A 26258-nucleotide genomic window follows, 5' to 3' on the forward strand; every position below is an offset into this window, starting at 1 on the left:
CACCATGGGGGGAAAAGGAAGTTTCCAAATTATGAAGTGAGAGAAGTGGTAATGGCCATATCCTGGAGGACCTGGAGTATCAGGCAAGCCGGGTGACAGGGGTTGGGTGGGGGAATAGTGGTAGGGCAGATCTGAAGCCTGATACAGATCCTATTGCCCCTGGGGACCACAACAGGCCCAGGATCATGGGCTACTGGTAAAAGTCTCTTCAATAAATGGTGCTGGGGAAACTGGAGAGCTACCTGCAAAAGAATGAAATTGGCCCATTTTCTAACACCATACACAAAAATAAACTCAAAATGGATTAAAGACCTAAATGTGAGACCTGAAACCATAAAAATCCTAAAAGAAAACACAAGTGGTAATTTCTTAGACATTGGCCTTAACAACATTTTTCTGGATATGTCTCCTAAGGCAAAGGAAACAAAAGCAAAAATAAACTATTGGGACTATATCAAAATAAAAAGCTTTTTCACAGTGAAGGAAATTATCAACGAAATGAAAAGGCAGAAAATATTCACAAGTAACATATCCAATAAGAGGCTAATATTCAAAATATATAAAAGAATTTATACAACTCAACACCAAAAATACCCCAAATAATCTGATTAAAAATGAGCACCAAATAGACACTTTTCCAAAGAAGACATAATGGCCAATGGACACATGAAAAGATGCTCAACATCACTCATCATCAGGGAAATGCCAATTAAAATCACATGATATCACTTCACATTAGTCAAGAAGGACTAGTACCAAAAAGGCAAGAAATAACAAAGGTTGGCAAGGATGTAGAGAAAAAGGAACCCTCACATATTGTTGGCAGGAATGTAAATTGCTGTAGCCACTCTGGAAAACACTATGGATGTTCCTCAAAAAATTAAAAATAAAAATACCATATGATCCAGTAATTCCACTACTGGGCATTTACACAAAGAAACCAAAAACACCAATTTGAAATGATATATACTTATTTACAATGGCCAAGACAATGGGCAGCAACCTAAGTGTCCATCCATAGATGAGTAGATAAGGAAGATGAGGCTTTTACATGTAATGGAACATTACTCAGCCATAAAGAAGAATGAGATCTTGCTATTGGCAACAACATGTATGGATCTTGAGAGTGTAATGCTAAGTGAAATATGGCAGGCAGAGAAAGATTAATTTCTTGTGATTTCACTTACAGTGGACAAAGCAAATCAGCAAATAAACAACAACAACAACAACAAAACCCAGAAGCAGACTCATAAATAAAGAGAACAAACTGGTGGTCACCAGAGGGGCGGGGGAGGGGGATGGGCAAAATAGGCGAAGAAGATGAAGAGGTACAAATTTCTAGTTATAAGATAAATAAGTCAGGGAGATGAAAAGCACAGTACGGGGAATGTAGTCAATGATACTGTGATAACCCTGTATGGTGACAGAGGATGACTACATTTATCGTGGTGAGCACTGAGTGAAGTATAGACTTGTGAAATCACAATGTTGTACACCTGAAACTGAAATAATGCATAGGTTAGCTATACTTCAATAATAAAAATTAAAACTAAAAAATAAGCATCTGTTTTAAAACAACAGCTTAGGGAGCTCGAGACTATAGCCCCGGGGAGGATAGAAAGGGATAGAAGCTCTCCCTGCCCTGACCTTGAGTTTCTCCCCCTTAGGTTGCCCCTCATTGACGAGTATGCCCCCAAAGGACATCCCCTCTCCATATGGGATGGTCTTAATGACTTCAGGTCTGAGCTGGGGTTTCCAGCAATCCTGTTCCTGACCTGTGGGCTTTCTGTTTAGAGCAGGGAAGAGGCTTTTGCTAGACTGTGTGACCAGAGGAGGAACTAGCACAACCCCAAGGCATTTAAGAATGGCAGGGTTCTGGATTCCCAGACTGTCTCTACTCCTTGCACTTCCTTGGGCAAGCCATCCACCCTCTCTAAGTCTCAAGTGCTCCTCCATGAAATGAGAGTCCAATTAGTACCTGCCTTAGGATTTCAATGACCTTAAACATGAGGCTGTACAGAAAGCCTGGGCACTCTCCTGTTCTTCATGGCAGAGGAGAAACCCCACTAGACCTACTAACTCAATGGCAAAAGCTGAAGTGTTGAGCTTCAGCCATGCCCTCGGGGCAAAGAACTCCACCAAGATGAACCTCGAGGAAGAGCTGAAGAGAACACACAAGGCAGGGCTGCCAGAACAGTGAGAGGAAGAGAAGCAGCTTTCACAGAGCCATTGTCAGCTGATGCCAGAGGGGTAGCTAGAAGACCAGAGGACACCAAAAAGAGCTTCATCATTTGGGACAGAAGACAGGGGAGGGACAGACAAAGGGGCCCCTGGGGGAGTGACAGGCTGATAGTGGGTTGGGGGTCATTTGCACAAATCTGGATTCCCTCTGAGGAGTAACTTGCCCCTGCCTGGCCTTGGCCTGCTCTCAGGAGCCTTGAAGCTGCTAGACACTGTTCCCTCCTTTTGATGGAAGGTCAAAGTATGGGTTCAAACCCAAGGGTGTGGCCAATCTGGGCTGGGGGGAGCAGGGGAATGCAAAGACAGGTATCCCCAGGGAGGGAGGCAGAATTGGGCCAAACCCTGGACTTCCAGGTCTGGCCTCCAACAGACACATTGCCCCCATCTAGCTCACCTCATTGAGGTCAGAATGTTAGCCCAAGGGCAGCTGCGGCAGGTGGAGATATGGGGGAACAGCTGTGGGACTTGGGTCAAGGCTACCTCCCCTCCCCTCATAGGCAGACCACCACTCAGCAGCACATTCTGCCCTTCTTGGTCTCTGATTTATGACTCATGCTCAGCAGTACCAAGCCCTTGCCTGCAGGCCCCCTGAACAGTGCCCCCACTCTGTGAATGCTTCCTAACTACGTGTGAACCAAATCATCTCCTGTCAGGATCCTCCACTGTTGCCTTGACCCTGGGAAGAATCTCGGTTCGAGCTCCCAAATCCAGCCTTGGGGCTCTTCCCCCATGGCATGCCACTAAGAACTTCTGTAGGAGTCACTTCCAATAGGCTCTGTCTCCTGGACACAGGGGCACCTGCTCTTCCTCCTGTTCCTGTAGGGGCTACCTTCTTGCTGAGCCTTATAGCTCCCCCGGCTGTGCCCTCCACCTGCTGACCTTTTGCTCCCTACCCTTCCCTGCTGTGGTGCCCTCACCTCCTCTCCCAGGTCTGGCTTAAAATCTGCTGGGCCCAAAGCCAACATCTGCTTCCCTGGGCTGGTGCAGAGGGGCTGTGGATATGATGGTTAATGTTTTGTGTCAGCCTGGCTAGGCCGTGGTGCCCAGCTGTTGGGTCAAAGACCAGTCTAGATGTTGCCATGAAGGCATTTCTCAGAGGTAACATTTACATCAGTAGACTTTGAGTAAAGCAGATGACCTTGTCTATGTGAGTGGACCTCATCCAATCGTTGGTGGTCCTGAGAGCAAAGACCGGGGTTCCCCAAAGAAAAGATTCTGGGCCCAGACTGCAGCATAGAAACCCTGCTTGAGATGCCAGCCTTCAACTCAAGAGTGCGGGCCTGCCCTGCTGATTCCAGACTTGCCATCCCCTGTCATCACGCAAGCCAAGTCCTTAAAATAAATCTCCCTCTGTCTCTCGGTCTCTCTGTCTCTGCGTCTTTCTCTCTCCCCTGACTCACACAGCGGACACATGAGTGAAGTGTGTTGGCTGGGCTGGCGTGTGCCAGGCATCAGCACGTGTGGGGAATGTGAACACTCTCGGGGAACCCAGTCTGCACCAGGGCCCTCCCCACCCCACATGAACTCCAGCCTGTTTCCCACATGGCTGGTACAGATGCCACTGGCCAGTGAGAGGGAGGGCTGGCTTCGGCTCCAGCTCACCAAGCAGCTGGGTGACCTTGGGTAAGATCCTCCCTGCCCCACCATCCGGGCCAAAGTGCCCCTATTCGCAGCAGCAGTGCCAAACAGCAGGAATTGTTTGTAAATGTTTTACAGTAGCAGACCAGTCTGTGCCAAAGGGAATCTTATATAGTAGATCAACTTCACAAGCTGTCCAAGTAGGGCCTCTCCGGCTTCCCTGGAGGGGAGGGAGCAGCAGAGAGCTTCCCCCGCCCCTCAGTCCTGCCTGAACCTTGGACCTGGACCCCCAGAGTCTTCATGCTCTGGGCTGCTCCAACGTGTGTAGACTGTACTTCCCACGCTTTCGGGTGGAATCCATTTCCTTGGTGTCCTGCCGAGCTCAGTGTGCCTCTGGGCTGGTGGAGGGAATCTCATTAGGGTTCGTGACTCAGAAAAGTCTAAAAGCTACAGACAACAGCTCCTTTCAGAGTTCCCTCTGAACCCCAGGGTCTCACCGTGTGACAGATGATTTTTAGAGGACAAGAGACAAGAGCAATCACATACTAGGCAGAAAAATGTGGCCTTGTCTTCTAGAAGAAGTGGCAGCTGGAGCCCCGCTCTGAGTTCTCACACTCAGGCCACACTCTGCGCTGAGTTGTCTGAGAAAGGTAGCCCTGGGTGAAGGCAGCCCCACTCCACTGATAGGCCCAACTGAAGGTCCACCCAGCAGCTCCCTGAGAGGCCTTCCTGCCCTCAGGACTGGTGTGGCTTGGAAGATTGACACTGTTCCTTTGCTAGGTAGCCTGTTGGCTCTCCTGGGGACTGGCACATGTAAGTTTGGAGTATCCCAAAAGGCAAGGCCAGCTGACCTGAGAGTTCAGATGGATGGTGGGCCTCCTTCCCCCTCCACCTCCGAGTAGATGAAGGCACTTCCCAGGATGTGTCTGGACAACAAAACAGGAACAGGTAAACTTAGTTAAAACACAATTCTTACCTGGGACTCACTCAAAGTGATACTGTGCTGGGTATTATTCCTCTAGCACAAGAATAGCCTCCCTCCATGTGCCCCACTGCCCTCTCTGCCCCTGCAGGAGCCTCCGAAGGCTGCAGAATGAAGGCCAGTTGAAGAGCTGTGAATCATGTAATCAAAATTTCAAAAGAGTAGGAGATTAGGTGCTTAAGAGCCCACTCCGAAGGTCCAGGAAATCTGTGGCTTTGCTCTCCCTGACCAGCGGGCTACACCACCAGATGCCAGTGGTTTTTACGGGTAGGCTCCAAGATGGAACCAACGGGCATCAGAGGTGTTGTTTTCAAACCCAAGGGGATAAAAAGGCAGCCCAGGAGCCCTGGCTTTTTGGTGGCTCTGGCTTGCCACCTGCTATCTGTGGCTTGTTTCTCCTCTGCAGGAGACACTCAGGACATCAGTAGCCTATGGACACTATGGCTATATATGTGACTCTCATAGGCAGGGCCTGGTCCCACCTTCTGGATACTTTCTGCTACACACTGGGCAGCTGGTCTCAGGCAAAGTGGACACCAATAGGGGCAGGCAAGTGTCCCTGGACAACATCTCTCTCCCACTGCAACAACTTGGGCCAGAACAAGGGTAAAGTGAAGTAGAAGTCCGGAGTTGGTAAGAGGTGGGAGCACTGGCCACTGCCAGCTATCATCAGTGAGCCATTTTGACACTTGACCTATCCTTTGTCTTACTGGGAACTGCCACTGCCGCAGCTACCTTCTTGGGATGTGGCCTGGGATCAGGGACCCTGCACCCAAATCAAACTTCCCTGGTCTGTTGGAATTTCTTTAGAGTCACTTTGCTCCCAAAGGCCCAGGAGGGGCTCATCCTCCTTCTACCTCTTCCTTCTCAGCACCTCCCACTCCAGGTCAAGGGTACTACTCTGCCCAAAGTGTTCTGGCCTGTTGAGTGCTTACCCAGTATGCATGATTGAACTCTGACCCTCACAACCGTCCTGGAGAAAGGGTATCATCCCCTTTGAGGAGGAGGAAGCTGAGCCCAGAGAGAAGGGCCACTTCAAGACCACAGAAAACCTTGTCTGTCAAAAGCTCGTCAGCCACCCCACCTCACCAGCCCAGGCCTGGCAGAGAATTTGAAGCCAAGCATCCCCAGCTGGGACTGGTTCCAAGCCAGGTTGCTTTCCACTCCCGGGGACACTGTATGGCTACGTCGTGATTGTGATGCCTCCTTTGCAGACCTGGTGAGCCGCCTTGCAGCAACCACCAGGCCAGCATCTTTGTCTGCTCAGGCTGCCACAGTGGCTTAAACAACAGACATTTATTTTTGGGGACTGAAAGTGCAAGATCAAGGGGCCAAGAGATCTGGTTCCCAGTGAGGGCCCACTGCCTGGCTTGTAATAGCTACCTTCTTGCTGGGTGCTCACATGGCCTTTCCTTGGTGCATGCTCATGGGGAGAGAGAGAGAGAAGAAGCTATGGTGTCTTCCATCCTGGGAACCTACCTTCATGACCTCCAAATACCATCACACTGGGAAGTAGAGCTTCAACATAAATGTGGAAGGACACAAATATTCAGCCCATATCAGCCAGAGAGAGTGGACACAAAGGTTAAGTTGCTGCTCATAACCCTGGCAAATTTCGTGCCCTCAGACATGAATTACCCAAGGCCTCTGTCAAGCAGAAGGGGATGGAGCAACTCAGGCAGAAGGATCCTCTGAGATGTCCACACCTGATGTGCCTTTCTGTGCCTGTCCTGGTGCTGGGCAGGCTTGTTTTTTTAATCTAATCACTGTTGATTGACAGGCTTCCTATGCCGACCTCACCTTCCAAAGTGGTTAAATATGAAGCTGGGAACTCATGGGCAGTGAGTGGGACTCACAGGGGATGGAGCCAGTCATGCTGCCTCAGCCTTGAGTGAAAGGCAAAGGGGCTCCACCCAAAGAAGGTACTGGAGGAGTGCCTTGGTGTACCACCTGGTAGGGGCTGGACCCTTGGATGGTCCACAGGCTCGGAGTCTCAGGAGCAGCATGGTCCATTGTATGAGTTTCTCGGGGCTGGTGCAACATTTCGATAAACTGTGTGACTTAGAAGAACAGAAATGTATTATGTCATAGTTCTGCAGGCCAGAAGTCCAAAATCCAGGTGTCAGCACAGCTGCACTCTCTCCAAAGACTCTAGAGGAGGGTCATGTGTCTTTCAGTATCTGGTGGTGGGTGCATCACCCCAATCTCGGCCTCCTACTTCACATGGCCTTCTGTTTGGCTCTATGTCCTCCTCTTCTTCTGTCTCTTAAAAGGACACTTGTCAGTGGATTTGGGCTCTATTGGGACCATCCATGATGATTTCATCTTGAGATCCTTAACTTGATAACCTCCAAAGACCCTTTTTCCAAACCAAGGTACATTCATAGGATCTGGAGATTAGGGTTTGGACATGTTCTTTTTGGGCCACCATTTACCTCACTACATCCATTCCCACCAATAGATCAAAAGTCATTGACTTCTTAGAAGTCTGGCTAGCAGAGCACAGAGGCCACTGACAAGACCAACTGCCACCTTCTCCTTTCAGAACTGGAGTAGCCTCACAGGAGGGGGCTTCCCTGCCTCAAGGTCCCCTGGCAAGTGAGGGACAGAGCAGGGACTTGTTGCCCAGCCCCTGGTCTTTCATTGCCTGGATAAGCCTGCTGCACTCAGGGCTGGGTCCGGGCCCAGCCCAGCTCATTTATATCTGCAAAGGGAAGCCTTCAGGGTCCCCATGCACAAAGCAGGACAAAGCTTTGAGGGTAGTGACTTCATCCTACATGTCATCGTGGCATTGGGAGGCCTTGCTCCCCGCAGGCCTCAGGTACATCAGCTGGAAAAGGAGAAGACCAGAGTAAGGAACTCAGGGGGTTCTCCTGGCTCAGGTACCCACAGCTGCCCAGGAAGCCACCGTGGCTGGTGATGGCCAGGAGAAGGGCAGTGCTGGGTTGGACCAGACTCCAGCTGCTATAGTACCAAGAGCAACCACACTGGCAGAGTTCCTCTGCAATTCCAACAGGGGTGTCCTTGGCTGGCATGCAGGTGCAGGTCCCTAGGAATGGCCTACACCTCTCACAGTAGGCCAAGCCAGAACAGAATGCCTTTGCAGTTTGCAGCCTGGGGTAGGGACAGAACACAGTTGCGCTCCAGACACCCTGGAGGCCTGGGCATGGCTGCCATTTGATGTTCTCCCTGCTCCTGAACCATTCCTGTTCTGTGGCTATCTAGTCCCCCTTGGTAGGCTTCCATGGAAAGGAACGTCAGTCTCAACATTCCTCCCTCCTAAAGCAGCCAATTCTAACATGACTCTGATTTCTTGAGGGGTCTTCTTCCTTCTATTGCACCGGAATCTGCATATTAGCCAATTCTGCCATCCATCCCAGTCCTTAAGGAAACTGCTAGCCACATCAGTAGATGTGCTCTCTCTCACTGGGCAAATGGTAGTTCTTCTATCCACCCTCCAGCCTTTCCTCCTTCAGATATGCTCTAGTTTGACGGGGTTCTTCCAAGTGCGAGGCCCAGAACTAGCCAGAATATCTGGATGGTGTCCAGCCAGAGTAGAGGAGGGGGAGAGCTGTACAGACCAGACACTGCCGAACACTTGGCATCTAGTACCTCAATGAATCCTCCTGACAGCACTTTCAGGTAGTTTCTATTATTGTACTCACTAGAAAGATGAAGCAAACCATCTGAGTCTCAGAGGTGTTAAGTAACTTGCCCAAAGGCACAGAGATAATTAGTAGTCAAAAGTCAAATCAGACGATTCGGTTCCAGAGTCCATGCCTTATGCACTAAACTGCAAAAGAGAGCAGCACACTCATCTCCCTTGTTCTGAATGCGTGGCCTCTGTTGATGCAGCCCAAGGCCCTGACTGCTTATCTGAGCCTGCCATAAGGGCACCAATTCATACTGACCAGTTGACTCTTCTCGCCCATCTCCATGTGTTGCCCTCTGTGTTCTCTGGGCCCCGGTTCAGAGTCTCAGTCTCCACTGCACAGGTTGCATCCTCCAACTGAGCCATGCGCCAGCCTGCACAGGTCTCTCCTTCTCCCCTCCATGCCCCTGCCAGCCAATGTGATCAACAAGGAGAGAGAAGTTAGAGCACAACAGACAGGCAAAAGGCTGGCGCACAGAGCTATGAGCTGGCAACTGGTAAATTGAGAGCAATTCCTGGAAATCAGGAAACAACTATTGAGGCCAAAGGCATCAAAATTAAATTGGCCTTTGAAACAAAAAAGTGCATCTCTTCAGGCATCAACTGTGATTCTGCAAGGTTCTAAGATGAGCTCTAAATGAGATAAATTCTTCCAGCCACGGTTGGGCTGGGCACACGGGGGCAGAATGTTGAGTGATCTTGGGAGCCATTAGCATGATCTTATTTAAATTGCAAGCCATTGGGGAAAGCTGGGAGGGGAGCATCTGGGCCTCCAGTCTGACCTGTGGCATAGCACAGGGGCGTGAACTGTGTCCTGTGAGAATAGGAGGTAAGACACATAGCACGTTCAGTTGAGCCTGGGTCCGGAGGGCTTTCTCCCTCTTGAGGGTTCTTCCCGCTTTAGGAGCCAAGAATCCTGAGGTTGGAGTAGCCCAGAAGTAGGTCATATTCCTACAATAAGATCATTTTTTAAAAATATTTATTTATTTATTTGAAAGAGAGTGGGGGAAGGGGCAGAGGCAAAGGGAGAGAGACACTCCTCAAGCAAACTCCCTGCTGAGTACAGAGCCTGACATAGGGCTCAATCCCAGGACCCTGAGATCATGCCCTGAGCCGAAATCAAGAGTCAGACACTTAACCAACTGAGCCACCCAGGCTCCCCTCCAATAAGATCATCTTTAAGAAGCGTGGATGAGTGTCAGTACTGATGGTGACATTCCTTGGGAACTCAAGTCAGAATATGCTTCATGAGCTTTGAGCACTCACAGATATAGTCACATGGCATTTTCGAGTTTTATATTCTTGGAACTGGAGTCCAAGTGAACAAATATCCCCCACCCCAGTGATGAACAAGGCTGTCCTGTGGGGAAATGCAGAGGAAAGTCTCAGTGCCCACCTTTGGGGAGCTCAGCGATAAGGATATTCCTCCTTTTAATATAACATCCAGCTTGAGAGTGGGATCAGGAAGTTCAGAGGAAAATATGATTGTTTTCATTTAAAAACCTGGGAAAGCCTCCTGGAAGAGACAATAGGTTGACCTGGACCTGGGAAGGTAAGTAGTATTTCAATAGCCAGAGATGGTGATGAAGGTGTTTTGGGGGAGGGGAAAGCATGGGCAAAGGCATAGAAGGACATACTTGAAGAATGACGAGGGTCTTATCTGGCTAGAACCCTGTGTTCTGGGCTGACAGTGTGGGCTGAGATCAGGCCTGATTCTGCAGGTAATAGGAAGCCGTCAAATATCCAGATTAAGGGAAGTAGCATGAGCAGATGATGTATATATAGCCTCATGCAGCTGTTCTCAGAGTGAGATCGTGGAACACCAGAGATCCCGAAGAATCTTTTAGGGGATCTGCAAGGTCAAAACTATTTTCACAATAAGACTCAAACATTCTTTGACTTTTCTACTGGATGGACATTGGCACTGGTAGCGCAAAAGCACTGGTTAATTATACTGCATTGTGTGCGTGTGTGTGTGTGTGTGTGTACACACACATATATGTACATTTATGTATATATATACACATACATACAGATGTGGGGTGTGTGTGTATATATATATATGATGTGGGGTATATATATATACATAAGTAATATATATTAATATAGCTTAATATTTAAGTGTATATATAATATAAGGTATATATATCTTAATAATACTAATATGTCTTAATAATGTTATATATATAAGATGTGGGGTATATATATTACATATATTAATATAGCTTTATAATATATAAGATATATATATAATACATAAGATATATAAATATATATATCTTAATAATATATTATTCTCTATGCACTCATCTACCAATGGATACTGGCTTGCTTATATATCTTGGTTATGGTAAATAATGCTGCAATAAACATAGGGGTGCATATATCTTTTTGGATTTTTTTGCCTATTTAATCAATGTAACAATATTTATTTATTTATTAAATTTTATTTTATTTTTTCGGTGTTCCAAGATTCATTGTTTATGCACCACACCCAGTGCTCCATGTAATACGTGCCCTCCTTAATACCCATATATCTTTTCGAATTAGTGTTTTTGTTTTCTTTAGGTAAATACTCAGGAGTGGGATTACCAAGATCTTGCCACTTGTGACAAAACGGATGGACCTAGAGGGTATTATGCTAAATGAAGTATGTCAGATAGGGAAAGACAAATACCATATAACTTTACTTACATGTGGAATCTGAAAAACAAAACAAATGGACAAACATGTAAACAAACAAACAAACCAAAAAACAGACTCTTAAATACACAGAACAAACTGGTCATTGCCAGAGGGCAGGTGGGTGGGATTGGGTAAAATAGATGGAGGGGATCAAGAGGTACAAGCTCTCAGTTATAAAATAGATATGTCACAGAGATGAAAGGTACAGAATAGGGAATATAGTTAATAATATTGTAATAACATAACACTGTATGTTAACTATACTTAAAAAAAAAGCAGTGGTGTGTAAAACAGCAGATGCCTGAGCGTGAATCAGGGCAGCGACACCAAATTGTACTAGCTGTCATTGGATTCTTCAATGCCAAGCACTTGAAGTTAAAAAAAAAAAAAAAGCTGGATTCACTTAAGAATGTTGTAAATGAAGTGGTAATAGTTAACTTCATTAAATATTGACCCTTGAATACACATATTTTAAAAATTCTGTGTGACAGAACTGGAAATATGTTTAAAGCACTTGTGTTGGAAACCAAAGCACAACAGTTGAGTCAAGGCAAAGCACTCGTGTGATTATTTTGAATTGTGAGTTGAATTGGCTGGTTTTTCATAGAATACCGTATTTACTTGAAAGAATGACTAACTAATGTTATTCAGATTTGGGTATTCGGCAGACATTTTCTCATAAATGAACGAAGTGAGCCCCTCACTTCAAGGAAAACAACTGACAGTATTTTTTGCCAACGATAAAACTTCAGCTTTAATGCCAAAATTAAAAATTTGAAAAGCTTGTATCCACCACTGTGAGCTTGACAGCTTCCCAATAGTTAAAGACTTTTTCCAATGAGATGGATGGTTACAGTAACAAATGTGATTATTTTGATGTTGGAGAGAAATGTGCCAACATATGGAAGTTCTACTAAGTCCAGAGCACCAATATTTTCCAAGTGACCAAAGTAAGATGTTACCAACCCATAGCTGGGTAAAAGATCCATTCAAAGTGTAAGACAGTCCTGTGGGGGCTCAATGGAGTCAAGTGTGGAAAGTTCATTAATATCATTTCACATTCCACATGTACTTAACCTATAAGAAACAACTACTGGTCAAGTTTTGGTGTCATATCAAAGAAGAATGTCAACAATTATATGAAAACCAATTAAAATATTCTTCCCTTATCCAATTGCATATCTGTGTGAGGCTGGATTTCCTTCATATACTTCACCCTTAAGAATATATCATAACTGGGTGACCAGGTGGCTCAGTGGGTTAAACCTCTGCGTTTGGCTCAGGTCATGATCTCAGGGTCCTGGGATAGAGGCCTGCAATTGGGCTCTCTGCTCAGTAGGGAGCCTGCTTCCCCACATCTCTCTGCCTGCCTCTCTGCCTACTTGTGATCTCTCTCTCTCTGTCAAATAAATAAATAAATAAAATATTTTAAAAAAAGAATATATCATAACTGAATTGAGTAGGTATGAGAATCTAGCTGTCTTCTATCAAGCCAGATATTAGAGAAGTTTGAAAAGAATGTAAAATAATGCAATTCTTCTCAATATAAGTTTTTGTTTTGGAAAATAGTTATTTTCATTAAAATATTATTTATATTCACAAGAAATGAGTTTATTATTTTAATTTCAAAATAGATAAATACATAAACACATAAATGCATAATTAAATATTTTAACAATTTTATTTCTAATATGGTTAACAAGAAGTGTTATAACCCATATAAACAAAAGCTCTTTGGGGTCCTCTATAAAATTTGTTGTCATTGTTGATTTACTTCATTGTATTCTGCTTTTTTTAATTGAAGTAAAATTCACATGATATAAAATTAACCATTTTATTTTTTAACATTTTAAATTTTAAAATTCACTGGCATTTAGTACATTCACAGTATTGTGCAACCATCACCCTTATCTAGTTCCAGAACATTTTTTCACCCTAAAAGGAAATTCCATACCCATTGAGTAGTCACTCCCCTTTCTATTCTCCCCCCAGCCTCTGGCAACCACTGATCTGTTTTCTGTCTCTGTGAATTTGCCCTCAGTAAGTTTGAAGAGTACAAAAAAAGGGGCACCTGGGTGGCTCTGTAAGTTAAGCATCCGACCCTTGGTTTTAGCTCAGGTCTTGAGCTCAGGGTCGTGAGATAGAGCCCTGCATTGGGCTCCACGGTAGGTGTGGAGCCTACTTTAAAAAACAAGTGCTAAAAGGAACCAAATAATTTGAGAACCACTAGCTCAGTGTTTCAAATCCCAGCTCTGCTTTTATTAGCTGTGATACCTTGCTCAAGCTGCTTAACTTACTGGAGTTGCATTTTCCTGAGGATGTCCAATAAATGGGAGTTCTCATCCATTTACTTGGATATCCATTTGCTATACTTTTCCATATAGCTTGAGAACAAGAGCCAGGTCCTGTTCACCTCATAGTCACTTACTTGCTTAGCAGCTGAGAGACCAGTGAGAAAATCTACCTCTCTGAGCCTTGATTTCTTTATCTATAAAAAGGAGCTAACTGCCATATCCACTTCACAGGGTCGTTGTGAGAATCAGGGTAGGAGTGAATGCTTACCACATGCTCAGTGCCCAGGAGGCACTCAATAGCAGGCAGTCCTTTGGAGGGTCACAATGGTAACAAGGCCATGGACAAGACTGCCAACACCATACTTGTTGGCTCTCACACTCTGAGTGTAGCTCAAGAGCCACCACTGTAGCTTGGCCCTTCATCTGGACTGTTTGCATGGTGGGCCCATAATCCATGACAAGATCATGGCAGCATAATCTTCCCAGTGCTTTAAGGGGCCTTAATCTTTGCTTAGCCACTCTCTGTGTCCAGGCTGCTTGGGCTTTGGAAGAGCAAATAAGCTTACGTTAAGTATTTCTGCTAGAGGCACATCTCAAATCTAGCCCCAAAGAACGCTCCAGTCCCCCAGTTCTGCACTCAGCTGGATTAAAGGCCACTTTGACAACTGGCTGGTGGAAGTTTCCAAAATATCCCGGAAAGGCCCTAGAGGCTCAAACTTGAGATGTGCTCTTCTACCTACCTGGTATTTCCCCATGGCCACTCTACCAATCCATTCATTTATCAAAGGAAAGAAACAAGCTCTGTTACTGTAGTCCATTCTAGTGTTACCAGGCCCCCTGAGGTAAATCTGTCTCCACTGCCATGGGCATGTAGATCCAGGCCTGTCAGACTTGCAGCTGTTGGCTCTGAGTCCTGCAGTTATAGGCTGACCCCCATGAAGTTAGAGTTGCCACTGTTCATCCACCCTTCATGCCTGCATTTAACACCCCACTGACATGGCTGTGAAATCTGAATTCTTGTCCAAGTTATGTTGAGAGTGCAAGCTGAGGAAGGCTGTGCCTCTCAACCACATGCACAAAAGGCAAGTAGGGTGGTGGAGGGGAGAGAGGACAGGAATGGAAATCAAAAGACTTGGATTCAACCCTGCTGAGGACTGGAGATGTGACCCCCCCATGCCTCAGTTTCCCCACTTAAGAATGAGAAAGAAGGCTGGACTAATTACGGATTCTTGGATTTTAGTCTGCACTAGTCAGGGAACAATAATCTCTTTGAGGAGATTCTACCTGATTCACTTTGCTCTAGAGAGGCTTGTTCTGGGCCAGAGACCTGAATGAAACAGGCAAGGGATAATTTTACCCTGAGTTGGTGACATAAGTCACCACATAACACAGAGGGAGTTGGCTGGCACCAAGGTTCACTCAAATGGGAAGGGAGTAACTTCCTGCTCTGCACATACAGGGCACACATGGGGGGCAGTGGGCTGAAGGCAGGTTGGTATATGTGTTGATGGAAGATGGCAACAGGTGAGGGTGAGGTAGGCAACCAAGAATACACCTCAGTCAGGGCTTGGGGCAGCCTATTTGGGAATCTTAGGGACTTCTGGAAACAGCTCGGGGGCAATACGGATTGCATCACAGGCATATTGCATGCTCTATGGGCTATGGGTTGACTGTCTGTGGTTTTTAGCACCCCAGTACTCAGATCGTCCTTACTGCTGTTCTCCACAGATGCTGAAGCCCCATGCCATTAAGGGCACTGTGCTGGCTTATCCAGCACAGGACAGGAGAAAAATGCAGTTGGGAGTCAGTGTAGGAAGAAGAACATGAGGGGTACTGGGCTTGGGATGGGGGAGGCACACCTTTTATGTGGTCATTGGAGCATCAGGGCACAACGTTAAGAGAAATATAGGACTGAGGTCCCAGGTGGCCTATCCCAATGGGGCAGAAGAGAGACCACAGGGATGCCTTAGAGCAGAGGGTCAGCTGACAGGAGGCCTCAGCGCTCTCAGACTGGCTCTCTCTTTCTGGAATCCAAGATAGTGTACAGTACTGTCATTTTTCTTTCTATTCTCCTCTCGGTACCACATTAACAATATGTTCATTCAGGACTCAGATTTATTAAAAAAAAAACTGACTAATCTTCCCAAGGAATGTAGACATTTTGTAATTTCCATCTACCACTCCCACCTCTCTGGGGAGGTAGAAAGAGTTGGGAAAGAATATAGAAATTGTCTGCAGCCTTAAAGTTGGCTACAAAGAAAACCCTAGGCAACAAAGCAAACATGAGTAAAGTCTTTCTTGTAGTTGTCATATCAATATGAAATTACCTATTTTATTCATTTACAAGGCACAATATGGCAAATTTCTCAGCTTCCAGGCCCCCGGCGGCTAAGATGCAGGGTGGTATGTGAACACATGTACTTCACCAAATGCTTGCCTAAATGTCTCCCAGGGACCTGATTCCTCCTACAGGGCCTACCCAGATTTCAAGCCAGTCAACCACCTGCCACTTGGCAATACATGCTTGGATGGCCATCATTGTTCATCCTGCACAAGCCATACTCTTGCAAGTGCGTAAAGAGCACGCATACTTAGCTTCTGCCCTGTGAGGAGGTCAACTCAGATATCAACATCCCCATTCAAAGGCAAAGAAAGTAAGGCCTAGAAAGGATAAGTGATTGGTCATATCCAGCTAGCAGGAATAGAGCTAGGTTAAAAATCAGCTTTCTTGGGATGCCTGAGTGGCTCAGTTGGTTAAGCGGCTGCCTTCGGCTCAGGTCATGATCCCAGCGTCCTGGGATCGAGTCCACATTGGGCTCCTTGCTCAGCAGGAAGCCTGCTTCTCCCTCTGCCTCTGCCTGCCACTCTGTCTGCCTGTGCTCACTCTCTCTGACCAAAAAAAAAAAAAATCAGCTTTCTTAACTCCAAGCTCAGTCACCTTGCCATGCTGCCTGCTGCCTCTGAAGATGGCAATAAATACTGTTTTAAGAGGTCATCTTAGGGTAAGGGCACAAGTTGGGGAATCTTTCTCCACAATTCCCTGTTTACTCAACATATGCAAACACGAATTTGTGTTCAATGCATTCCAGTTGATACATCATTTTCAGAGGCAATTGAGAAATCAGCCCTCAAAACTAGAAGAGAGGATGAGACCTCTGGGTTTATGAATTCAGGAGTCAAAGAGTCAGATCTTTATGACGAGTTCTTACATAATGTTAACTGTCCTCTACTCCATAGTACCCCTCCAGGACCCTCTCCTTGCTCACATCTCTAGCCCAAGCGGAGATCAATCAATTAATTAATTTTATTTGTTAGTTCCTTAATGAAAGAGAGATTGGTAGGTGTATAAAGAAGAGTTACAGTCATGGGAATATGCTGTTTCACAACCTAAGTGGTAACAAAATGTAGTGTTATAGGCTGAATAATGGACCCCATCCTGGAACCTATAAATGTGACCTTGTAAGGAAAGAGCATCTTTGCAAATGTAATTAAATTCAGGATCTTGATATGGGGAGATTATCCTAGATTATCTGGGTGGGACCAAATGTTATCACACGTATTCCTTTAAGAAAGAGGCAGAAAGAGATTGACAGTCGCACAGAGAAGGCACTGTGACCATGAGGCGGAGATCTGCATGATGTAGCCATAAGCTGAAGACTGCTGGAAGCTTTAGGTTAGAAGCTGCAAGAGACAAAGAACAGATGCTCCCTTGGAGCCTATGGAAGGACTGCAGCCCTGCTGACACCTTTTTTGGCCTGGTGATATGAATTTTGGACTTCTGGTCTCTAGAACTGCAGTAGAATAAATTTTGGGCGTTTTAAACTACCCAGGTTGTGATCATTTGTTACAGCAACGATAGGAAATACAACCATAAAGCTCTACAAAGGGGCATTAAGGAAGACCTGGGTAGATGGAGAAATACGCCTTGTTCCTAGATATAAAGATTCAATATTAAAAATACTCCAATTATCCATAAATTGATCTATAAATTCAAAAAACTCAATAAAAATTCTAAAAGGATTTCCAGAACTGGGTAAAACTATTCAAAAGGTCATCTAGAAAAATAAACATGTGGCAAGAATATTCAGAAAGAGGAACCATGAGGACAAACTCTTCCTAGCAGCTGGGGAAGCACATTACAAGGTTCCTCCACAGGGGAAAATAGATCAATTGATTAGAGCAGAGAGTCCAAAAATATACCCACATATATGTGCAAGTTTAGTATATGATAAAGGTGCTATTTCAAATCAGTGTTGAAAGGATGGTGATAGCTATTTAGAAAAGTATAGAGTCACATCTCTACCTCACTCCTTACACTGAAATAAACTTCAGGTGTGTCAAAGACTTAAATGTTAAATATGAAGCCATAAAAGTACAAGAAGAACACATGGAGCTTTTCTCGTTATAGAAATTATCATCTTGGGTTATGGTAAGTTTTTCTAAACATGACAGAAAACCTTGAAGTCATAGAGAAAAAAGGTTATGAATTTGACCATATATAAATGAAAACCTTCGAGGTGGAAGAATGCAATAAACAAGATCATATATATATATATATATATATATATAGTATCACATATATAACATATATAATATATACAATATATATCATATATAGTAACTCAGTGTGAGAAAAATATTTGCAGCAGATATGACACAGGATTTACAGCCCTCTCTACAATAAGCTCTTACAAATCCATAATGAAAAGAGCAAACATCCCAACAGAAAAATAGGCAAAGGCCCTGAATAAACCATTCCCCAAGAGAATAAATATAGATGGCCAATAAAGATGTGGAAAGATGCTATCAATAATAATGAAAGCAATGCCAAGAAAAGATGTTCTTTTTCACCAATCAAATTGCCAAAGATTTAAAAGACCGACTAAACTGGTGAAGGTCTTGCACTTTTGGTAAAAATTAATATGTTTTGAGAGCTGTTTGGCAATGTGTATTAACATGTACAATATGTACAGCCTTTGACTCAGCAAGCCTGCTTTGAGGAGTTGACAAGTACTGACATAGAAAGATATTCATGCTGTAGAGTGGAGATAAAGTGCTTTATAGAATGGCATATTTATGATGCATAGACAGCAGTCTGGAGAATGTTAACAATAGTTATCCTTGGAAAACGAGCTTTGGGTATGATTTTAATTTTTCTTTGTATTTTCAGTATTGTTTGCAGTTTTAAAATGGGTACGTGTCATTTTTTTTTCTGCAAAAAACACTAAAGCTATTTTCAAAAAAAAATGCTGAAGATGAAACGTAACATAGAACTTTTTAACCAAAGTGGTCAGCTGTTTAGGAATAGACATAAAGGGAGAAGGTATAACACTGAGAATAGAAGCTTCCTGTCTGTCCCCCACTTCCTAGCTGGGTTGTTCTTGGCAACTGAAAGGAGAGGTATGGAACATACCCTCTTAGAGTCCCTGCAAGAGTTAAATGTGAAAATACATGGCTGATAGTAAGCACTCAAGAGAAAATGGCCTTATCATCATTATTTATTCATGAAAATGTTAAGAACCCTTCTCGTTGTGTCTGGTTGAACAATGGCTCCCCAATGCTGTCCATGTTCTAATCCTCAGAACCTAGAAAGATATTATTACCTGCCATGGCAAAAGGGACTTTGCAAATGTGATTGACTTGAGGATCTTGAGATAGAGAAATCATCCTGATTTTCTGGATTGGACTTAAATGTAATCATGCAGTCCTTATGAGAGGGAGGCAGGAGGGTCAGCATCAGAGGAGATGTGATGAAAGAAGCAGAAGTGGAGTGATGTGGGGCATTTAGCCAAGGAATGTGGGAGCCTCTAGGAGCTAGAAAAGGCAAAGAAATAGAATCTCCCCTAAAGCCACCATTTCAGGAACACAATCCTGCCACACCATTTCTGCCTTCTGACCTCCAGAACTGTAAGATAATAAATTTGTGTTGTTTTAAGCCACTGTTTGCAGTCACTTGTTTCAGCAGCTATAGGAAACTAGTATATCATATAAAGTGAAAGGGGTCACTTTCCCTTGCCTCATGTATGTGTCTTAGGCTTCCTTCCACATGCTCAGGTCTTGAGGGAAGGGGCAGTGTTTGGTTCATCTTATATCCCCCAGAGCCGAGCACAGAACCTGGTCCTGAGAGAATCTTTCCAATCCATTCTCCTCATTCTATGCTGGGGCCAATGACCCATACCAGCTTTTCCCAGGCCTGTTTGCACAGCCTCCTTATGGGCCTCCTAGCTTCACGGCCTCCTTTTCGGCACCATTGTCCACACAGTCCCCAATGTGACCTATTATGCCAAGTCTGCCATGTCACCCCTCTGCTTTGAAATATGAGTGATTCCCCATCACCTATAGGATGAAATCCAGAGCCATAACCTATTCCAACCCCACCTACTTCTGCCTGTTCTCTGCCATTCGCTGCCATCTACTTTACTACCATGGCCATCCCAAACTCCTTGCTCTTCCCTTTCACCCTTCCATATCATCATACAAGCTGTCCCCTCTGCTTGGCAAATGGCCATCCTTTCTGCCTGGCCATTCCCAGCCATCCTTCAAACATCTCCCCTGCAAAATCTTTTCACAACCTTTTCTAGGAGAAGCTGGGAGTACCCACAACCCTCTACTAGAGTGTGTTTCCTGACTGAACCACAGATACTGGTTCTGTGTCTGCCCCCATGTAACCATGAGCTACTGGTAAGAAAGGACCACGGCTGATTCCTTTCTGCATCCCCAGAACAGAAGCTCAGCCAATGCCCTCTGTATTGGCCAATTGCCGAATCAGTGTTTGTCAAGAAGCATTACTTAGCATGTGTGGATCCCTGACATTTCAAATTCACTTGGAATCAACAAATATATCACATTTACTGTCTTTTCCATTGCCTCTCCAGCACCAGGCTTTTGGGGCTCGTGGGTTTATCTGACAGGATGCCCAGCACCTGCATGACTCTGTTTATTGATCTTAGTCAGACTACGATCATGACATCTGTTACCCAGCTCTGGACAAGTGCCTTTAATAGTCCTTCACTTTCCCCTCTCACTTCAGATCTGTCGGCCTCAGAAATGTTGTTCTTTCCTTCTCTTTACTTGCTCCATGCAATGCTGATCATTCATTCACCACTCTGGAAGTCCCTGAATCTCCTATGTGACTCTGTGGAGGGCTTCAGAAAAATCTGTAACACCAAGAGAGAGAGCATGCCCAGCACTTAGCACAGTGCCTGCCACATTGTGAGCACTGGTTACACAAATGTCTATAGCAGCAGTTCTCAAATGTAAGCATGTGTCAGAATCATCCAAGGGCTTGTTAAAACACAAACTGCTGGGTGCAACCCCTGGAGATTCTGATTCAGTAAGTCTAGGGTCGGAGACAAGAATCTGCATTTCTAACAAGTTTCCAGGTGATGGTCATTCTGTTGGTCTAGGTACCACATTTTGAGAACCATTGGTCTTTGGAAAGTGTGTAAATGACTAAACGAAAGGGAACTTGTGAAATTAGTCACCATACCCTGGGAACTGTAGAATTCCTATTAGTGGGCAAGGAATGCACATCGATGCTGGAGGTGGGAGATGATTCACATGTTAGAGAATGTAGTCTTGAGGAGTGCACATGGGACAGGGAGGTTGGGGGGAGATGCAAAGAGAGGAAGGGCAAGCTAAAGGACACTGTAAAGATACTGGTGACTGTGTGTGAGTAAATTGGCCTACTATATCCAATGCATCCAGTGGTGTTTAGCCAACTCTTATAGATTAGCTGCTTCATTACCCGTTCCTTAATCCAGCTCTAGCCACAAATTAAGGAGTCTGCAGAACAGAAGAGGGTCTAAGCAAGGAAAAGATAAAGATAAATGCTAGTAAGGTGATGCATAGGACTGATGGATTAGGTGAGCTAGGTCTAGCATCATAGAGATTTGTTAATGCAGGGAGGAGAAAATAAAAGCAGAAATTTTCATAATTTCTAATTGGTTCTTTTTTATATCTAGTTATTCTTATTTCATTTATGCCTGGATTGGTATATGGTTTTTTTTTAATGGATGTTATTTCTTCGTCTCTTTGAGCATTCTAAACATATCTTTTATTGAGTCATTTTCAGGCTGTGCTATTATTCTCATTTTGTCAGGAGAAAAATCATCTCTTGAATGTTGGTTTTCCTTTTTGTTGTTGTTGTTTTGTTTTTTAGTTGGCACTCATAGTATAGTTTTCCTCATGTGTTTTGAATTTTGGCTTATCTCACATAGTTGTGCATTTTTTTCTTTTCTCTGCCCACATCCTTTCCTGCTTCGCTGTCTTGCTAATGCCTCCCCTAGCACCCTAGGGCCCCATTTGAGAATTAGGTCTTGAGTTTGTGGATCAAGGCCTCCATGCTTCTGTGATTCTGGGAATGCCACCAGGTTTGCAGGCAGCTTGAACCAAATCCTGTGGTTTTTTTTTTTTCATCCTACATCCTTAGGTTTGCAGCTTGATGTGAACCACAGCACCAGTCAGGGGGTGGTTGTAACATTTATAAACCCTTCTATGAATGGGGAAGCACCACACTAGGATCTGATTTCAAGCAGTAAAATCCAGTCCCTTCCTATTACTCCATAAGAGCAGAATATCTGACCGTCTCTGTCTGCATTCAGATACAGACCTCAGCTGGCTATGGCTTCATTCCTGCTTAGCAGGTATGTTTCTGTTCCATTTTTGGTCCACTGAGATATTTATTTTATTTTTTTTTAGTGCAGCTGTGCCTTTTAAATTGTCTCTTTATGGTTTATACTTGCTTCGTTTTGGTGGAGTGTCTCAAAGTGTAAACTTAAAAGCCATCTTAACTAGTGGTCCAAATTGGTTTAGTTTGCAGGAGTCCTTTACTAATATGGTCTGAACCCTGCACCAATTTACAGAAGACTGTAGTATTTTCCTAGGGTTGCCATAACACAGTGCCACAAGCTGGGCAGCTGAAAACAACAGAAATTTATTCTCTTACATTTCTGAAAACTAGAAACCTAAAATCAAGGCATCAGCATGACCATGTTCTCTAGGAACACTATAGAGGAGGATCTTTCCTTGTGTCTTCCTAACTTTTGGTGGTTGCTGGCAATCCTATATATGGGTCTCTGTTTTTTTGTTTTGTTTTGTTTTGTTTTTAGAAGGGCATCAGTTATTAGAGTAGGGCCCACCCTAATCTAGTATCATCTCATCTTAACTAATTACATTTGCAAAGACCCTGCTTCCAAATAAGACCACATGCACACGTTTAGGACAGGCATGAATTTTGAAAGGATGCTATTCAATTCAGTATATCAGGTTATTGGCCTACTGGCCAGTCCTGCTCCTGATTGAGGCAAGGAAGTACTGAGTTTACCTCCCTATTCCCAGCTATAGCTGAGACCATTTGGCTTCCCTGTTCAGTGCTATATTCAAATACTGGATTGAATTACGGAATGAGAAGCCATTACTAAACCTTGCTTCAGTCAGAACATTGGAGTTCATTGTCCTTCTAACAGTGGATCAGTAGTAAATCCCATGTATGAAAGATGGCAAATGATTTCTTCCCCTTGACCGTAATACTCCCAAGTCTTGAGCAAAGTGCTCAGGTCCAGGGGACAGGCTCAGTTCTTTCTAGAGGTACCCTGGGAATTCACAGTTGACAAAGGAACTCCAGGAATACCTCATTTACCTAGCATCACTGTACGTTCTGTTCCTTCAATAAACAATTCCAAGTGGCTAAACTTGCATCTGAACCTGCTTTATACTGCATTGCTGTTTCTACCCTCACTGTCAGTGGCCATTTCTGATATCTCTCAGCCTCATTTCTAGTAGCTCTGATCCTCTCTTCTTAATGTGCTGCTTCCATGTGCTACAGGCAGAGAGACTTGGCAGCAGAGCTCGTTAGACATGTGAGTGTAAGAGAGACAGACTGTGTGCAAAGCCTGCAGGGCTCTCTGGCAGAGAAAGGGCAGGAGATGTATGATTATCTCAGCAATTCAGAGGCCTTGCTGAGGCTGACAACTTTATGATTCTCTTAGGTGACCTTAGAATAACTAAAATGTCGCTGCACAATGTAGACCCTACTCTTTGCAATCTGCAGGATTCACAGGTTTTAAGTTTGGACCCAGGCTCCCATCTGTGTCATTGGAGGACTCGAAAGGCAGAGTGGTAAGGCTGCGGTCAGCCCACAGCTTGGGCGCTTCCTGCTGTTCCATCTTCCTTCTTCCTGCCTTACTCAGTGGTTTCCTCTCAGATGCCTAGGGCAGAGCAAGGCTACGGGTACTGGACCCCAGGCATCACAGCAGGAAAGTTTCAGGGGATGCCACAGGCAGTATGGCATGGTAGAAAGAAGGGCCTTTGAACCAGCCAGACCTAGGTTCTAATCCCCACTCTGACTACTTATTAGCTTTACTACTTGGAAGAATAACTTAATCTCTCTGTTCTTGATTTAAGTGTCTATAAAATGAGAATAATAATGTGTATGTTACATGGATGCTTTTTGGGCATACATAAGACAAAGTGATAAAAGCATTTAGCATATTGTAGACACTCAGTGATAGCCTAGCATTCATATTATTGGATATTGGTCTTTTTTTCAAAAGATTTTATTTATTTGTGTATTTGTCAGAGAGAGAGAGAGAGAAAGAGCACACAAGCAGGGGGAGGGGCAGAGGGAGAAGCAGACTCCCTGCTGAGCAAGGACCTTGATGCGGGACTCCACCCTAGGACCCTGGGATCATGACCTGAGCTGAAGGCAGAGGCTTAACTGACTGAGCCGCCAAGGCATCCTGGATGTTAGTCTTTCACATAAAAACTTATTTTATTGTGATAAGAACACTTTTAATGAGATCTATCTTCTCAACACAAATTTAAGTGTACAATATATTATTGTTGCCTTTAGGTACAATGTTGTGCAGTAGATCCCCAAAGCTTCCTCATCTTGCTTAACTGAAACTTCATGCCCCTCGATCAGTAACTCCCTATTTACTCCTCCCTTCAGTCCTGGCAACTACTAGTCTATCCTTTGGTTCTATGAATTTAACTATTTTCAGATACTTCATATAAATGGAATTATGCAGTATTTGTTTTTTCTGTTACTGCTTTATTTCACTTAGCATAATACCTTCCACGTTCATCCAGAATTCCCTTCTTTTTAAAGGCTGAATAGTATTCTGTTGTATGTGTATACATTTTCATTATCCATTCATTTGTCAGTGGACATTTAGGTTATGCCTACCTCTTGGCTATTGTGAATATTGCTGCAATGAACACAGCAGTGCTAATATCTCTTTGAGATCTTGGTTTCAATTTTTTGGATAAATGCCCAGAAGTGGGATTGCTAAATCATATATGACAGTTCTATTTTAAATTTCTTGAGAAACTTATACTGTTTTCTATAGCAGCTGTACCATTTTGCATTCCCACCAACAGTGTGCAAGACTTCCAACTTCTCTACATCCTTGCCAACATTCACTGTCTTTAGCTTTCTTGATAAAAGCCATCCTAACAGGTGCAAGGTAATAAATACATCAATGTGGTTTTGATTGTATTTTCATGATGATTAGTAATGCTGAGCATTTTTTGTATACCTGTTGGCCATTTGTATGCCTTCTTTGGAAAAAGGTCCTTTCAAGTCCTTAGTCATTTAAAAAAAATTTTTTTAGTCCTTAGTCATTTTTAAATAGTTATTAGGGTTTTGTGTGTGTGTGTGTGTGTGTGTGTGGTTGTTGTTTGTTTTGTTTTATTTTGTTTTGCTCTTGGGTTGTGGAGGTTCTTCACATATTTTGGAGATTAACTCCATATCAGAAGTAGAGTCTGCAAATGCTTTCTTCCATTCTGTTGGTTATCTTTTCACTCTGTTGACTGTTTCATTTAATACACAGAAGATTTTTTGTTTGATGTAGTCCCATTTGTTTATTTTTGGCATTGTTACCTGTGCTTTTGGTGTCGTATCCATGAAATCACTGTCAAGATCAATGAAGTTTACCCCTATGTTATCTTCTAGAAGTTTTACAGTTTCAGGTTAAGTCTTTAATCCATTTTGAGTTGATTTTTGTGTATGTGTAAGATGGGGGTCAGTTTCATTTTTTAAAAATGTGGATATCCAGTGTTCCCAACCCAATTTGTTGAAGTAACCATCCTTTCCCCATTGTGTATTTTTGGTACCCACATCAAAGATCAGTTGACTGTATACCCATAAATTCATTTCTGAGCTCTCTATTCTATTCCATTTGTCTGTGTGTATGTCTTGATGCCAGTACAATACCATTTGATTACTGTAGCTTTGTAATATATATTTTGAAATCAGGCAATGTGATGCCTCCAGCTTTGTTCTTTCTCAGGATTGATCTGGTTACTTGTGGTTCTTTGTGGTTCCATTCGAACTGTAGAATTTTTTTTTTCCATTTCTATTAAAAATGTCATTGAGATTTTGATAGGGATTGCATTGAATTTGTAGACTGCTTTGAGTAATATGAACATGTTAACAATATTAATCCTTCTGATCCATAAATACAGCTATCTTTTTATGTCTTCTTTATTTCTTTTTTTAAAAAGTAATCTCTATGTCAAACATGGAGCTCAATTTCATGACCCCCAGATCAAGAGTCACATGTTCTACCAACTGAGCCAGCCAAGTACCCCTAATTTTTTTTCAATGTTTTGTAGTTTTCAGTATACAGGTCTTTTATCTCCTTAGTCAAATTTATTCCTAAGTATTTAATTATTTGTGGTGTTATTGGAAATGGAATTGTTTTTCTAATTTTCTTTTCAGATAATTAAGTGTTAGTATATATAAGTTCAACTAATTTTTGTATGTTGATTTTGTGTCTTGCAACTTTATTGAATTTGCTCATTAGTTATAACAATTTTTTAT

General features: G+C 43.7%; 1 pseudogene; it reads right to left on the reverse strand.

Annotated features, from left to right (window-relative positions):
• Positions 1-26258, reverse strand: part of LOC116859744 — a 156507-nt pseudogene that overhangs the window by 26134 nt on the left and 104115 nt on the right.

The sequence above is a fragment of the Lontra canadensis genome, unplaced genomic scaffold (assembly GCF_010015895.1).
Source record: "Lontra canadensis isolate GAN:19392208 unplaced genomic scaffold, GSC_riverotter_1.0 scaffold161, whole genome shotgun sequence".
Taxonomy (NCBI): Eukaryota; Metazoa; Chordata; class Mammalia; order Carnivora; family Mustelidae; genus Lontra; species Lontra canadensis.